A 15,214-nucleotide genomic window follows, 5' to 3' on the forward strand; every position below is an offset into this window, starting at 1 on the left:
CCAGACAGAGAGTGCTTCGTAGATCCTGCATGCTACTATGGTCAACAGTCATGTCAATAGAGTTTAAAAGGTGCTTCAGAGGAATTGGGAAGCAATGACAAATAAGGTGGGTGTCTAAGGGAGGAATAAAAAGTCCAGTGGTAACTGAGTGAGGCTTGAGTGGGATGAAAATCCTGGCTGTGCTCCAGTACAAGACTTCCTATCACATTAATTATATTGCAACAGGCTCCAGGGCTTTCTGTGATACAGACTTTGTATATCAAAAACACTACACAGACATCCATGGCAGGGGTAACAAGATAAGCTTTCTGTGTCATCTCCAAGRCTTACCACTAGGATGCCTTCAGAGATGAAGCCTGAGATCCCTTGGTGCTGTTCCCTTTGTGCATGTGGACAGAAAGCAAATGACTTATGGGGATGGAGGAATAATCAGCTGTTGGAAATGTCATGTTGCTCTCAAGATTTAACTCCCTCCACTGTCCTTTTGTTAAAATACATGTGCTCTGGGATAGCATTTTGGTGACACTAAAAGGTCTTGCTTCAGAAGTGGTCCTATTTCTTGCTTTGATYGTATCGTTACCTAAACCCAGATGAAGTTATCGGGCTGTATTGGGATACTGTCACTGTTCGTTATGGGCAGATCTCTTGACAGATGATCTTGTGAAATTTTAAATGTTCAGACCAATAGGAATGGCAGCTGCCACTAGTGATCAGGGTTTGCTACCACCTGGGACCCCAAAACCTGAAGGGAATAAATGCCAGCATCCATTGGATTTGATTCCTAGCCCGGGTTTGCCTCAAACCCCAGTACCTCCTGTGTTCATTTCTCATTCTGTGTTAGCCACAAGAATTGGTTTGAAATTCCTTCCAGGGACTGTCACCAGCTGTCTGCTATGTTCTTGTGGACCTTGTTTTCCTTGTTGGGTAGTGGTATTAGCTGGTCTGAGGGGTGCTGATGTAAGTGGGAATAGTGACCTTCAGGCTTTGCTTTTGCAATGAATAACTTGTTCCTTTCAGCTCCCCTCCTAGCTATGGAAAATGGACTGAAGTGAAGACTCTGTCTTTTTCCCTCTAGCAAAAAAAAAATGCTCTGATGYGCTTGCAACCATGGAAGACTTGAAATACAGCATGACAGAAGTATAGTCCAGGAAAGAGTAGTAGCAACTGATCTAATACCATCCTGAATGGCAGTGAGACAAAAGCAAAAGCAAAAGCCAGATAATATTCACGAAAAGAAAGAAAAGGAAAGAGAGAGGAGCTGCCCCACGATGGTCTTGGAGCCAAGAATGATAACCTGACACTCCATCTTCTAATCCTGGCTGTGCCACAGTTGCCATCTATCAACCGAGTAAAATTCCTCCATCTTCTATTGCCTCAGTTTCCCCTTTTCAAAGACCCAATAATTTAATTGCTACTGCAACAGTGCATGGTACATGAGACAGAGTACCTCCAAATAAGGCCTAAAAAAACCTTCTTCCTGGTTTTCCATAATGGGAGAAAATGTGAGTGTAACAGCCACCCTTGTCTGGAAGAAGGTATAATGCAATGTACATGAGTCAGGGCTGCCGTAGGCCTGGGACATGAAGATTGTAAGACCTGATTCTTACTAAGGCAGCTGAGGTAGGAGCAAGGTTGGGTTGGAAGCCTCCTATGTGAGTCAGGTGTGGAGGTATGGGCTGAGGAAGGTGGAAAACCACTGGAGCCCTGTGCATTGCAACCACAGTGCTATCCTTCTCCTTTGTGCTACAGGCTAAGGGTAAAGCTTCAGGCTGGCCCAGGAAGTCTCAAAAGCAGGAGATACTCGTAGAAGGCCGTTTTCAGCTCCTTTTTTCTAACTAGCATAAAATAACTTGAGAATTGGGTCCCTTCTGGAGTATTCCTCCTGCTCCACCCAGCCTAATGGCATGTTGATTATACAGGTATGGAGCATCCTCTACTTCCACCTCTTCCCATATGGCCAAAGCAGAGTTAAACCCTCCTTCTCTATCCCTCCCCCCTAAAAAAGTGCATGATGGGATTCTCTTTTCTGCTGCTCCCTCCTCTCTCCAGAGCTGTGTGTTTGAAATGATATCTATTTCTCTTTGTGACAGCACACCGTGACTGCTGCCTTGACATTCTCCCAAGCTGACATCCCGACCGGTATGACACTGATGCCTTTGGGCAGAAATCAGAGCCGGTTTGCTACATGCCTACGTGTAGCCACGGTGCCTGTAGCGCCTCGGAGAGCCCCCAGTGCCCTGTTGGGGAAATGGAGCGAGCACGTGGGCCCCAAACAAACTCCGAGAGGAGGGCAGGCATTATCTGCCGTGATCCTGCTACCCTTTTGCAGTTTAAAATGTTCACACTGATGCTTTTTTTTTTTTTTTTTTTTTCCTTTTTTTTTTTTTTTTTTCTTCCCATGCCTCTGAGAGGGTTGATTTCCTGTTCTCCCCCGGTTGCAGAGTCCTTGGGGAGTTGGGCTTTCGCGAGCTGGAAAAGGAGCACACAAGCGTCTGATCAGCCCTTATTAGCGTTGAGAAGGCTCTAATAGTTCCTGGCTTCTGGGACCATTACCTGTCATTTAGTTTTATTAAGTCCATGATGAGAAAGTTTAAAATTAAAGGCTTTGTAAATTGGATTCTGGTTTGAAAGGGAGGCACCTACCAGGAAGTTAGCGCCAAAGCTTGCAAATGGGGCACTGGGAACAGCACCAGACTGGAGCATTTATCTGTGGCTGCTTTGACAAAGATTCAGCGCCAAAGGCGGGGGGGTGGTTTGCGGCAAGGCCTCGGGGCATGCAGAAATCTTCAGCTTTGTGAACAGCACAACACCTTCTTTGCCAGGCTGGTCATGTCCAGACCCCCAGCTACTGCTCAAGAGGAAGGGTGGTCTTCTGACTCAGCCATGATCCGGTGCCGTGAGTCCCCAGTTCAGCTGAAATGACACTAGGCATTATAATAATTATAAAAGATTATAATCTTATAATCTCCTTGTGGTTTGTTCCCAGCTTTGTAAACAGGAGGAGCTGGCACTGATCTTTCTTACCTGTTGCCTGATTTAGATAGGCAGATTTTGGGGACAGGCACTGGCTTTGACTCTTGTGTTCATAAGGAAAGCTCCAGCTCACGTGAGCCTTCAAAGCCAAAGGGAAGACTTGTGAAGTCCATAATGGAAAGTGGAAAAAATGGGTGAGTCACCTAGATAACAGGAATGTCTCATTTTGAGGGGCGGCAACATTGTACTGTTCTCTGCCTCGCGCTTGCGAATGAAATACCCCATTTGCAATAAAGCAATCCTGCTAACTAATTATGGTGTGACAAGGGAAGCTTAGGGGCCAATCAAAACCGAGAGCTGCTGTCACTTCTGTTTTCTCAGTCGAATAAAAGTCTCATGGTGACATTGCTGTGATGAGAAATAGCATGAACTGGTGGTTATAACCACAATCTGGGCATAAGAATTCTTGCGTATTATGTCTAAATTTGTCTTTGATGTGAATGGTGTTGGAGAAGTCACCTCCGTTCAGCATTTTAAGGTGACTCCTGCCCATCCTTTGATTGTTAAACACATAAATTGTATATATGTGTTTATATGAAGATACAGGGTTCACACTGTGTCTCTGAAAGGCAGAGTAAACTACTCCACTGAAATGCAAGGCTTATCCTGTAAATAAAGAGATTGTGAAATTAAGTGTGTATCTTCTGAAGGCAAAATGTTCAAGGATGAAACAGAGATTGCCTTTGAAATAATAATCTATTTGAAAAGCATAGCTCAGTTTTTCTCTGTGGAGCTTGGCATTTTTCATATACCTGTGTTTTGCCAATTTTATCTTGTTTTAGCAGGGAAAAGATTTGTGAACCCTTCAGACTGGAAGGGGTTCTCTCTGACCATCCAGTCTAATGCCTGTATATCCAAGCTTCAGATACAAATCTGCACATTAAGGTAGGCTCACCTGTACTTAAAGAGCTTGGACTGCGAGTGAAGTCTCACAGTGTAAAAATTTAGTAAATCGTGGGTCTTTCGTCCTCTTTCCCCAGGGAGCTTCTCAACCATGCAGACAGGAGGTAGTTCTGTATACCCGGAGGAAACCAAGACACAGAAGGATAGACAGGGAGGGAATGTGCTAGTTCAAATAGCTGGCAGCACGGAGCAACCTTGTACCCAAAATTCCTGAGAAGTGAGACTAAGCACGTGTTAACTCCAGGCCATCCTATCTCCACAGGCATAGTAGTTCCTTGACTTCAGCTAATTACCCTGCTCCCGTGAAGGAGAAGTAATRCTTCTCCCAAGCTTCTGTATTAGCATCATGAGAGAACTGATCTATGGGCCATTCAGTGGTTACTTACATCATTCTTGTGTTTCCAGCCATGTGACCTTACCGCAAGGCTTTCAGAAGGTAATCTGGGAAGATTTTATCAAATGTAAAATGTTCCTAGACATTACTGGAGCCATGATGTAATGAACCAAGGTTTTGTTCTTTAAATTCCTTTTTGCTGAAAAACCACAGGCCCCAAAAAAATTGTTCCCGAGGAGCTGCAGGGTTTTAAGCAGGAGGCTGAGATCTTGTGCTGGGGTGAGCCGGACTGTGCTGCAGTGCTAGGGAGAACATGTTTCTAACTAAGCCTGGTGGTGCTGGCTTGGTGAGGTCTGGGTTGAGCCTGTAGTTTGAACAAGAGCGTCTTCCCAACGACCGCTCTGTTATTCCTGCTGTTGCAATGAGCGGCGTTGCCAAAGGAAAAGGGAGTGTGACCAGGCCTGAATTGTACCTGCCTGCTCCTAGTGTGCTGCTTGTTTCAGGCTTTGGTATTTTTTGTAACTGTAGCTGTTTCAGTTTTTGTGGGGACAGTTCCAGCCCAAAGTCTTGCCTCGAAAGATCAAAAAGGTGGTCTCCTCAYGTAACACTCGGTTTTAAGTATTGTCTGTGCTGGAGCTGAGAACCTAGTGTGCAATATCTCAAAGCTTTGAAAGACCTATAAACTCCTTTTAGAGGAACAACAGATCCTGAGTCATGTGTTCATGAAAGTCTGGCTGGCATATTTATATCTATCCAGGCTGGGATGAGACAATGTCCATGCTTTGATGCTTTGGATTTCAGTACCTATTGAAATCCCCTGAACAAACGGTGCTATTAATTATAGGGCATGGCTTTGATGAATGATGCATAGGGGACAACATTTCATTTTGTCTATGGGGAGGTAAGTGGGATGGAGAGCTTTGGAGTGTTCAATGATGCAGGAGAGATCCTGGGTGTTGCCTGATCAAGGGGAAGTTGCTTCCTCTCCCCAGAGTGCTGTAAAGTCAGTGTCAAGTCAGCCTGGCATCTGGGTTATGTCATCTGCTGATGGGGCTACTGCTTCATATGTCAGATTTTCTCAGACAGAAACCAATTCAGCCCTTTACCTAAAAAGCCTTCAGAATTACTTTAAGGGTTATGAACAATTTGCTCATAAATGGCTTCAGATCTGCCTGCTTGAGGGACTGACCCATCCCCTGGTCATTTTGACACCACAGCAATGAGCAGAGGGTTCAGATTAGTAATCATAAACAGGAGATGAGGGAAGGCCATGGGGCAGTGGCAGGGAGGCCTGCAGGATCTTAGCACTATTTCCTTCCCTACATCCTTTTGAAACTTCCCCAAATGGATGAACATGAGTTTTACAAAGGTCATTTATTTGAAAAGATTATAAGAAAGGCCTGTTTCTGGGGTGGTGAAAAGGCTCTTTCACAGCTTTGACTTAACAGCTAGCCGAATTAATTTCCTGTTTGTGTGTATCATTATGTTTTGGTGTTGGTTGGTTATGTCTGTGCCTAAAACTGAAATGATTGCTGGGGCACCTGAGCTTTTGTTCTGTGCAGACAATATTGCTCGTCAGTTCAATTTAATCAATTACGTCCATCTGAGAACATCTCTAGTTGGTGTCCACAAAGGGGCCTTTGGACAGAGTAATGAGGCTGTTCTCAGCGGTGGGACTCACGGTTGGTACTCACGGTGAGATGTTGTCTGATGTGATTGGTAGAAAACAAGACCATTCAAAAGTGACAACTAAGGCTGCAGGGAGGAGAATAACCACCCCTGTTAAAACACCCAAAATGACAAGAAACAAATTGGAGGTTACGAATTTGAGATGTGGCCAAAAGAAGTCTTAGATTAATGTAAAGATAGAAAGTGAGATTTCTTTGAAATAACTTCAGGTGTTTCCATTGTATGTGTTTACCATTGATTTATTCATCCGTATTCTACTTAAGTAGTAAGTCACTTTAGGATGAAATGAGTCATGCCTTGGAAATGCCCATTTCTTATTATTAACTGTAAAGGATTCCTAATAGTACCTGACTTGGGTGGAGAAACCTATACTGCATTCATCTACTTTTGTTAGAATAGCACCCAAGGTGTCAGGGAAGGGAGTGTCAGAATCAGAGTGAGGAAGACCTCACTGCAGTGATGGGAAAAGCTTGTTCAATAAGTATGGAAATACAGGGAAGAAGTAAGATTTGAGGAGGCAGGGCAGGGATTTCAGAAAGCAAAGGCACAGTTGGAGAATTAGGATTTCAGAAGTGAAGGTCAAGGGTACAGGGAATGGATGCTGCACACAGGAGAACACTGCTGGTGGAGAGAAATTGTTTTCACATCAATTCCAATTCAGAACAAATCTAAGGCTATTCAAAACTAGAAAAAGAAGTTCAATCACCCCAGAGTAATCCAGCGGTTTTGGCATGCAGCTGCGAGATGTGAGACCAAAGCTCAAGTCTCTGTCCTGCCTTCTTCACTCCAGTGGACTAGAACCAGAGTCTTCCACATTGCATCAAGTGTACTAGCTCAGATGCAGTGGATGACAGGGAGGAACTTTTGTAATCTCTCCTGCTGGAAGCATTCAGTGTTATATACATGATAAAATACTTGCAAGTGCTGTGCATTTAACCCTTTATACACCAAGTCACACACAGTTATCCTGAAAATCAGATGTAGATTTGCAGAAGAAATCCTCCGCTGGACCTGAGAGTATACTGTCTTTGAAACTCTTACATTCTTTTCATGAGACGTTTCGGTTCAGCTTAATTGACTTTTACCAACAAAATTTCACTGAAAAATTTCCTGACTAGCTTTCTCAAGGAGGCTTTGGAATCAGGAGACCCAGAAGAACCCCCCAGGTAGTAAGTGTAAAACAAATAAAAGGAAATAATTTGTGAAATTAGTGACCAAAGAAATTGTGGAAGCCATTGTGAAGAAACATAGTGGCAACGGCACAAATGTATCCAAAAAACATTTAGATGTGTAGATGGAGGATAGGTCCATTGATGGCTATACTTGCCATGTGATGTAGGAAGCCTTTAAACGGATGGATAAAACAATTGCCAAGAGTAACAGGGACAGACCAAGTCTAGGAGGACCTGTCTCTTGCATCCCCGCCTTAAGCGTCTGTCCTTGGCTTGTGGTGGAGATCAGCTACTGGGCTAGATTGCCCTTGGTGTGACCCAGTATGGCATTGTTGTAGAAGCAGAAAGAGAGCTCCTCCAGCATCTTCTTGCCCTTGATACTGTCCAGGGAGATTACACTGGCTTTTCTTTGCTTTGTGTACAGCCAGTCCACATACCTCAACATGTAGGATATGTCTTTAATGAGACATGTTGTAAGTGTTTGTGGTCAGACACCATTTCTACGTACATATTGCATTAAAGAGATATTATCCTTGTACCTTTTTTTTCTCCTCAGGGCATGCAGTGGCCCTGACCAGGAAGTCTCGCTTTTGTTAGTGCTTCCTAGACTCAGAGAATCCTTCCCCTCCAAAAACACTGAGCAGGGCACAAACTCCAGGAATCTGCTTCCCAAATCGACTGCAAAGCTGAGAATTAAAGACAAATGCGAACCCTTTTCCAGCTCAGTCTGCCTTTTGGAGCATGCTTGTGCCATGTGTCAGCACAAGCCATTGAGACATCTGGATGGGTTCATGTGAGTCCGTAGGTTTTGGATTGTTTTGCGTGGGAAATCCTGTGGTCCTCTGCTCATCTCACTGACAGGCAGCTCATGCCTCCGCATGACACAACCGAGATGGACCCTTTGCAAAGCATAATGGAGGAGGATGTTCTGATTTCGTTCCAAAACTGTTCTCATAATAACATCATCTGACTAGTTTTGCCCTCCAGATGGGGCAGGCTCTTGCATCTCGCACAGAAATGTGATGTATAAACATCTAGGAGCCATTTCATCTCTGGTTCAGGGCAAAACCTGCTCCCATCCTCCTCAGTTTTACACATGTTTAATTCCAGTGATCCAGTTTCCATGTAGTATTGACTGTCACCACTCTTGATTCTTCCTAGCAGAGAATCTATTTCATAGTCTTCACCAGAAAGCCTCCTGACTGACGTGGGTACACACCTGGGATCTCACATCGAGCAAGGCATTTGAACATACCCTTGGCTGAAACTAGGTCTAAGAGTGGGAGAAACTTGGCAGTGAGGGGGCGCAGGAACCAAATGCCCCGTGAACATTGCAGTGGAGGTAGGCTAGAGACTTGGAGCCAACGTTTACTACATTTTAATGCAGTTATAGGGCAGCCGTCTGACCTCCTCACCTAATTTGCAAATAATCTTGTCAGGACAAATTAGTCCATGCTGAGCACCATGCTGTTGAGACTAGATGGTTATCAGGATCTGCACTAGCTAATTTTAAAGTAGTTCTGGTGTCTGTACAATGCCGTGGAGTCACAGTGGTAGCGACTGCCATGCAGGAATACGCTTTTGCATTAAAGAGAACATATATGCACAAAGCCTCATCTACAGAAACCTGGAATTAATGGTCTTCCTATCTGGTTTCTTTCAGGCCATTTCTGCTTCAAGGTTGAGTGTTGGAAATAAAGATTTAAACTACATTTGAAACTACAGCTCTGAACACTGCAAATTGCTTAATTCATCTTGATAGAGGTGTTCACTCCAAACCCTAAAAGCTTTTAGCTGAGATTTAGCCTGTGGTTTGACATTACAAATTGCTTGGTGGTAACACTGGTTTAAGACGTTGTTGTCTCCTGGCCTCTTGTTCTTGCTGCTATGCTGGTGCGACTCCTCATGTAGTTGTGAACCAGATGGGAGGAGCGATCCAACCTGGCCAAAAAAAGAAAAAAAAAGAAAAAAAGTGTGTTTGTTTGTTTGTTTAAAGCAGGAAAATGTCCTCAGTCTGGTTCAGTGCCTGGTCACACAAACACTTACGCTGGCACAAGCGAGTGGGAAGAGCACATTGGCGTGGAGGGGGAACGAGCAACGGAGGGTAAAAGGTGAGCAGCAACTCCTGCTCCTGGTCTGCCTTAGTGTGCTTTTAATAGCAAAGCGTGGCCTGGAACTGATCTCAACATGTGAAACATGCCCAAATACCTTCAAAATTGTTGGTCTTAACCTTCACATTTAGGTGTCTCGGCAGACACTTCCAATCTGCGTGCTTATCTCGCCGTCGCCAGCTGTCTTTCTAGACTTCTCCAGCTTCTTATGCTTAGCAAGTTTGAAAACCTGCGACAAACTGGTATTGAAAATGTGGGAATGAACTAAAATAATTGGAGTCGGGTGACAGTGTGAGTAACAGTTGTCGCTGCAGGGAACGTATCCTTCATTTCCATAATCAGTTCAGTAAGAAAGATCCCATTTTAATACGAAGGAAACCGGAATTTCTGTGGTGATGCTCTCAAATCTGGAAGTYCCTGTCATTTAAATCTAGTTTGCTGTGGAACATAAAAGGCCATTTGCTGTACACCACATCGAACGCTGAAGGTGCCGTTGAACACTGCGCTGAGCTGCCTGACAGGAAAGAAAATCTATGAAGAGAACAAGCTTCTGTGGCCCTAGAAAGGGGGGAGTGATTCTCATTGAAGGTTTGTCCCCCCGTTCTCTGAAGTGCAGTTGTCTGACAAATACGTTCCCTGCAGACATTCAGAACCAAACAACCCGCGAGCAGTGGGTCGGCCAAAGAAACGTTCGCTTTGTTTAATAGACCATGGTGCTCTCGATGAAATTTCCATTTGCAAATTTGTGTCTCCAAAAGCGTGTGAAGTAACGTCCGTCTGTCGTCTCTCATCTGTCTGTCTCCCCATCCGCAGAACGAAACGCAAGTAGTTTCCAAGCAGAGTCTCGACAAAATCTCTTTGGATATAAATATCCGTATGCGCAAATACTGAATTGCACTGAAACCGCTTGAAATCTCAGGCGTGTCCATCAACTGGTACAGCCGGTTAGTGAAACTGCTCGGTCCTGAAGCGTGGRGTTCGCCGCCGCGTGGAGCAGGAGCCTCGGTTCGCCCCGCGGCGGCGGGCTGCTGCTCTGCCTGGCGGGCCGGGAGCCCCTTCTCCCGCTCCGTCGCCCCGCTGCCTCCGCCTCGAGAGGCGCAAAGAGAGCGCGGCAGAGGGGCGTCTGCAGCGGCGTGCGGGCAGAAGCGGCGCGGGGGAATCCTGCACAGCAGAGGTTAACGTGACCCACATATAATTGCGTGAAAAGATGCCACTCGGCGCCTTTGTCAAAGAGGCTTCTCGTTACAGCCCGAGCTATCTAGTCGCTAGCCCCTTCAGCAAAGCAGTTTGCTTGCATTAAATCACCACTGCCCTCTTGCCAGCTGCTTAGAGTTTGCACGTTATACAGAGGAGATGCATAATATATATTTATATATWTTTTTTTWWAAAAAAGTGACAGATTGTCTTGTAACATATGTGGCATTGCCTTGAAATGAGCTGCGTGCGTGCGAGGGCCGAGCCAGCCGCCCGGGCGCGCGCGTGCCTGCGTGCGCGCGGCTTGTGTTTTTTCCCTGCTGCCGGGAAATCCGAGAGGCTGGGACACTCGAGCTTTGCACGATGCTTCTCTCTGAAATATTCATGACGAGTTGACGACCTTGATTCTTTGATACCTGCCATTTATTTATGTGCCGCTGACGATAACTGCTGCTAAGTACATATGTCAGTGACATGGTTGAGCGAGTCGCGTGATAAGGAGCGGGAGGGCATCTGAGGGATGTGTGTGTGCTGGAATAAGATCACTTTATAAACTCCGAGGGCATTTTAGGAGGCAGCCTTGCCATCTTGCTCATCCCGCTTTGTTTTTCTGACTCAAGCCTGTTTTATTTGCCGCTTCTCCAGCTTTTTCYGCTGACTTGGAGATCTGCTAGAAAGCTGCCGCTTTCCTTGAAGACGGTTGCTGGCTTGTTMCCACGTGAGCTGGTAACGAACTGGTCGCTTACCAAAACAGTTGAAAAAAAAAGAGATGGGAGTCTGGGGACACCCAAGGAATTCTTCTCAAGTCAGAACCTGATCCCTCACTGAAATGGACTCCAGGGAGCTGGCTAGATGGTCAGGGGTGTTTTGGAAGTCTGTAAAGGCAGGGAAGGATGAGCACAGAGCAAGGGGAGATAAAGAAAAAGAAGCGTAGGTGAGCAGCTAAGCATCGGTATGACGTAGAAGCGTATACATGTGAAGTATAAGCGGGCAAATCTGACTGCTTTTGAGCAGTTCTGTTCTTTGTAAGGACTGTGGCCTGCAGGACACTGGGCATAAGGTTGGGGGCGAGGGGAAATTTGTTACCAGAAAGGGTTACGGAAGTGGTGAAATAATGAAAAACCTGGGAAAAGAGTCCATGACTGAAAAACAGCCTAAACGCAACAGAAACGGATCATCACTGGGGTTAGCAAAGCATAAAGACATAGAGAATTAAAGCGGCATTGCTGGAGCAAGGGGCAAATATGCTTCCTTTGGCTGTCAGTTATTCTGTGGGCATCCAGAAGCATACCTAGTGCCAGGATCTGGCAAACAACTTAGGAGTTGTTTGGTTGAAGGATGCAGTTAGGAGCCCTGTGTTCATAGGTGATTCCRGGGCTGAATCACCTGCTGTTGGCACCTATCCTTTCTGCAGCAGTGATCCAGGGAGTGAAGAGAGAGGTTTTCCTAACTCAGGTACGCTAGGTCAGTGCCAGCTTTAATGGGAAGCACAAAAGTCGAATGGAGGCACCTGGTCTCCTTGCTTCTGGTTGCTGAACAGGGACTTTGATGTGTAGATATGCTGACAAAGATTTCCTTCTCCCGAACTGTGAAGTGTGGGAAGCCAAAGGAAGGGAGACGATGGAAGAGAACCTTTCCTCTAGATCCTCTTCTCACAGTATTTCTTGCAGAAAATTGCAGCACTGTCTCTTTTTTGAGCTTTCATATTTTCTCTTGCAGAAGTCACAGTAAGCACATATCWGTATTGCTGTGTACATCCTTCTGAAGCTAACTTTCCCTCTCTGTAAGAAAAAGGGGGAAGAGAAAGAGGACATGAGGGTAGAATTAAAATCAAAAAGTCTGCTTACGCTTCTTGAACTGCAGCCATACCAGAGAGGCAGGAGATAAGGTGGTTCAGAGAATGCAGCCGAGTCCAGAGAGGCGTTTATTTAAGATTGATATCAAACCTTGGAATTGTGAGTGGGAGTCTTTTTTAAGGGAAGGAACAGGATGCTGCCAAGAGGGAGGGAGGCTGGATAGGATGATTTATTGTAGGAGGTCAGTAGCCGGAAGTCACCGGAGATACACAGTGGTCTAAAGCACAGGCCAAGGAACCCGGGTGAGGACACGGTTTTGCACTCTGAGATTCTGCCTGCTCAAAAGAGGGCCAACTAAGTGACTGGGTGGTCTAATTTAGGGTCACTCTTGGTGGTCCTGTGTACATGTGCTTTGGTCAGCTTCCTTGTTGGCGTGTCTCCCTCCGTTCACAACGACCCATCATGCTCTTGGGTCTGTTACACAGGCTTGTACTGCTAAAACATTTGCTGCAATTGAAAGAGAGATTGGAGGCCCTTCGTAGGACAAGAATTCATTTGGTGCATATATCGATAATTGTTTACGTGGGGGCTACTGAGCRCATGAGGAAGATGTATTTGTGGAAAGGCTCGCCTCCCCCACGATAGAAGAACTCCCTATAACAGAAAAAATGAAAAGACTGGGAAGATAAGAGGAATCACGGCTGGGAATGACCTTTCAGGTCATAAACAGAATTTGRAAGTTGAGATGGCTGTAAAGCTTTAACTACTTGTCAATCTGAAATCTGCAACTCTAAGTCAATGCAATGGCCCATTTAGCCCAAGCAGGACTACTGCAGGCATCAGTACTTTTTGATACTGGTGACTATGGAGAAGTTATTGAATATTAGCCATAGTCGCCTTCTGTCTAGCCTGCCTCTGAGAATCATTTATTTGTATTTTGATGTCATCTTTGCTGACCCAATGAAACCTGGAGCCCCTTGTGTCTGGAAAAGTTGTCCTTTCCGAGGAGACAGGCACTGTCACAAGGAACCCTTCATTCAAACAGACAGAAGTGTGGAAGGAGAGAATTCCTGTCCCTGGGAATGCCCCAACCAGAGGCATGGCTGAGAAAGCAACTGGTGAACAATGCTGGGGTGTATGGGAGACTGTCTTTTTGGCGTCAGAGGACCTTAAATGACTTGTCAAAGGTCATACAGAGAAATCAGTGTTTGGTACAGAACTAAGTTCATATCTCTTTCGTAGGGGGGAATATTTAGGCTATCCTCCAGTATCTCCATTCAGCTTCCAGTTGTTACATCCTCAGCTGTGTGGTGAGTGTCTGTAGTGCGTTCAAACCCTTTCGCTGTGCTTTTGTTTATGCTGTTACTCTGGCTGTCCCTGCTGATAATAGCTCAGATTAGATCTGCACAAGGGTAACATCTGAGCATTTGATGCTGGCTTTTTATCTAATGTCCTCCAGCTCGTGGTCTTCTTGTCCCTGCGCAGTTTGGTATGTGATGATGTTCACCCTCCTGCTTACATTCAGTGAATGATTTATCATGTGTTATCAGTAGGACTCTGTACAGTGTCCAGGGACAGTGTTTTCTTCCATCTGGTTCCAAGCTGGTGGAACACCCTTCCATATGGTTTTCACATGTGGYTCTTCTAGTACCTCCTTTCCATTTTTCCCCTTTGGGTTCGTCATTGTACGGTTTGTATAACAAGTGCACTTTGTTTCAGTAAAATGGCACTTTATAAATTAATCCCATACATGAATTAAAACTTCATCAAGTGTGGATGTTTCTTAAATGACAGAAGAAGCCTTCACACCTGGATGAATCTATCTTCTGGAGGAAATAGCCAGTTCTGTGACATGCTGGAAATTAACTGCTGCRGTGATTCTTACCACTCTTCAATCAGACATTAGCCTATGGCTTGTTGTGGCAGATCATATCTTATAACATGTGGGAAAATCTTTTGGTTCTGTTCTGTATTACAGAGGTGCTGGTGGCAGCTATAGATTCATGGTGTGGGCAGGACAGCAGCCACAAAAATACCTTTTTATGTAAACCATCACGAGGTACGGACAGTGATTCACAGTGACCGGATACTGGGTACTCCAAGAGACAAAGAGCTTTCTATCACCAGTCTTCTGAGTGATCCAGCCTGTAAAAGGGCTCCTCTGTCAGAATCAGTTGCTGCTGGATTTGCTGGTCTTTACAGATAACTTTTCTCTGTGGTCTTTGTTGACTTTATGTTGTTAGATCTGGTAACACGCTTTATCTTATCTGGCTTCTTCTCTTCTTTGCTCTCCCTGTTGTTTGCTATTCCAGAATAAATATGCAGACAGCCTGCCCCTGGAGGCCAGTGCACTGTGTTCCTCCCCGAGAGCATGCAAATATTTGCACCACACCAGCCACGAGACATGAGACATGAGCAGCAACACGAGGAGGTGCAGCAGAGGGCAGGGGTGGCAAGGCAAAGGGTGTGAAATCAGCACACAGCAGCCGGTGCAGCTGGCTTGGAGTTTTTAGCAAGCAACTACCTTGTCTTCAGAGCAAAGACAGAGCAAGAGGAAGAAGGGAGCTTTGCTTTGGAGTGTGTCTGTGTCAATATGCCCAACTGCGTGAGTTAATGTTGAGGTGTGTACGTGTGACATGATGGACTTCATCTACTGAATGTCTCTGTGTAGCAGGGCCTCATAAACAGCAASAGGGGTGGTAGTGCAAGCCGAGTGGTGTTTTCTAGCATTGTCTGTGTAGCTGCCAGGCTCCTGGGTTTCAAGACAGCGTGCATATTGGATGGATATGCTTTGCATTCCTGTGTATTAACAATGTAAGTGGGCATGCTGGCGTACGGGAGTGCATGTGCCATCCGGGAGACTTTGTATTGAAGGTAGATGTTTCTGTCTTGAGCTTTCTGCCTTTGCAGATGCACCTTGAGCCTKTTGGGGATTCAGACCTTACTCCTTCACAGAAGGCCAGGCCATGATGGAGCCAGAAG

This window comes from Rhea americana, unplaced genomic scaffold (assembly GCF_003343005.1).
Source record: "Rhea americana isolate MKP2758 unplaced genomic scaffold, rheAme1 scaffold_128, whole genome shotgun sequence".
Lineage (NCBI taxonomy): Eukaryota > Metazoa > Chordata > Aves > Rheiformes > Rheidae > Rhea > Rhea americana.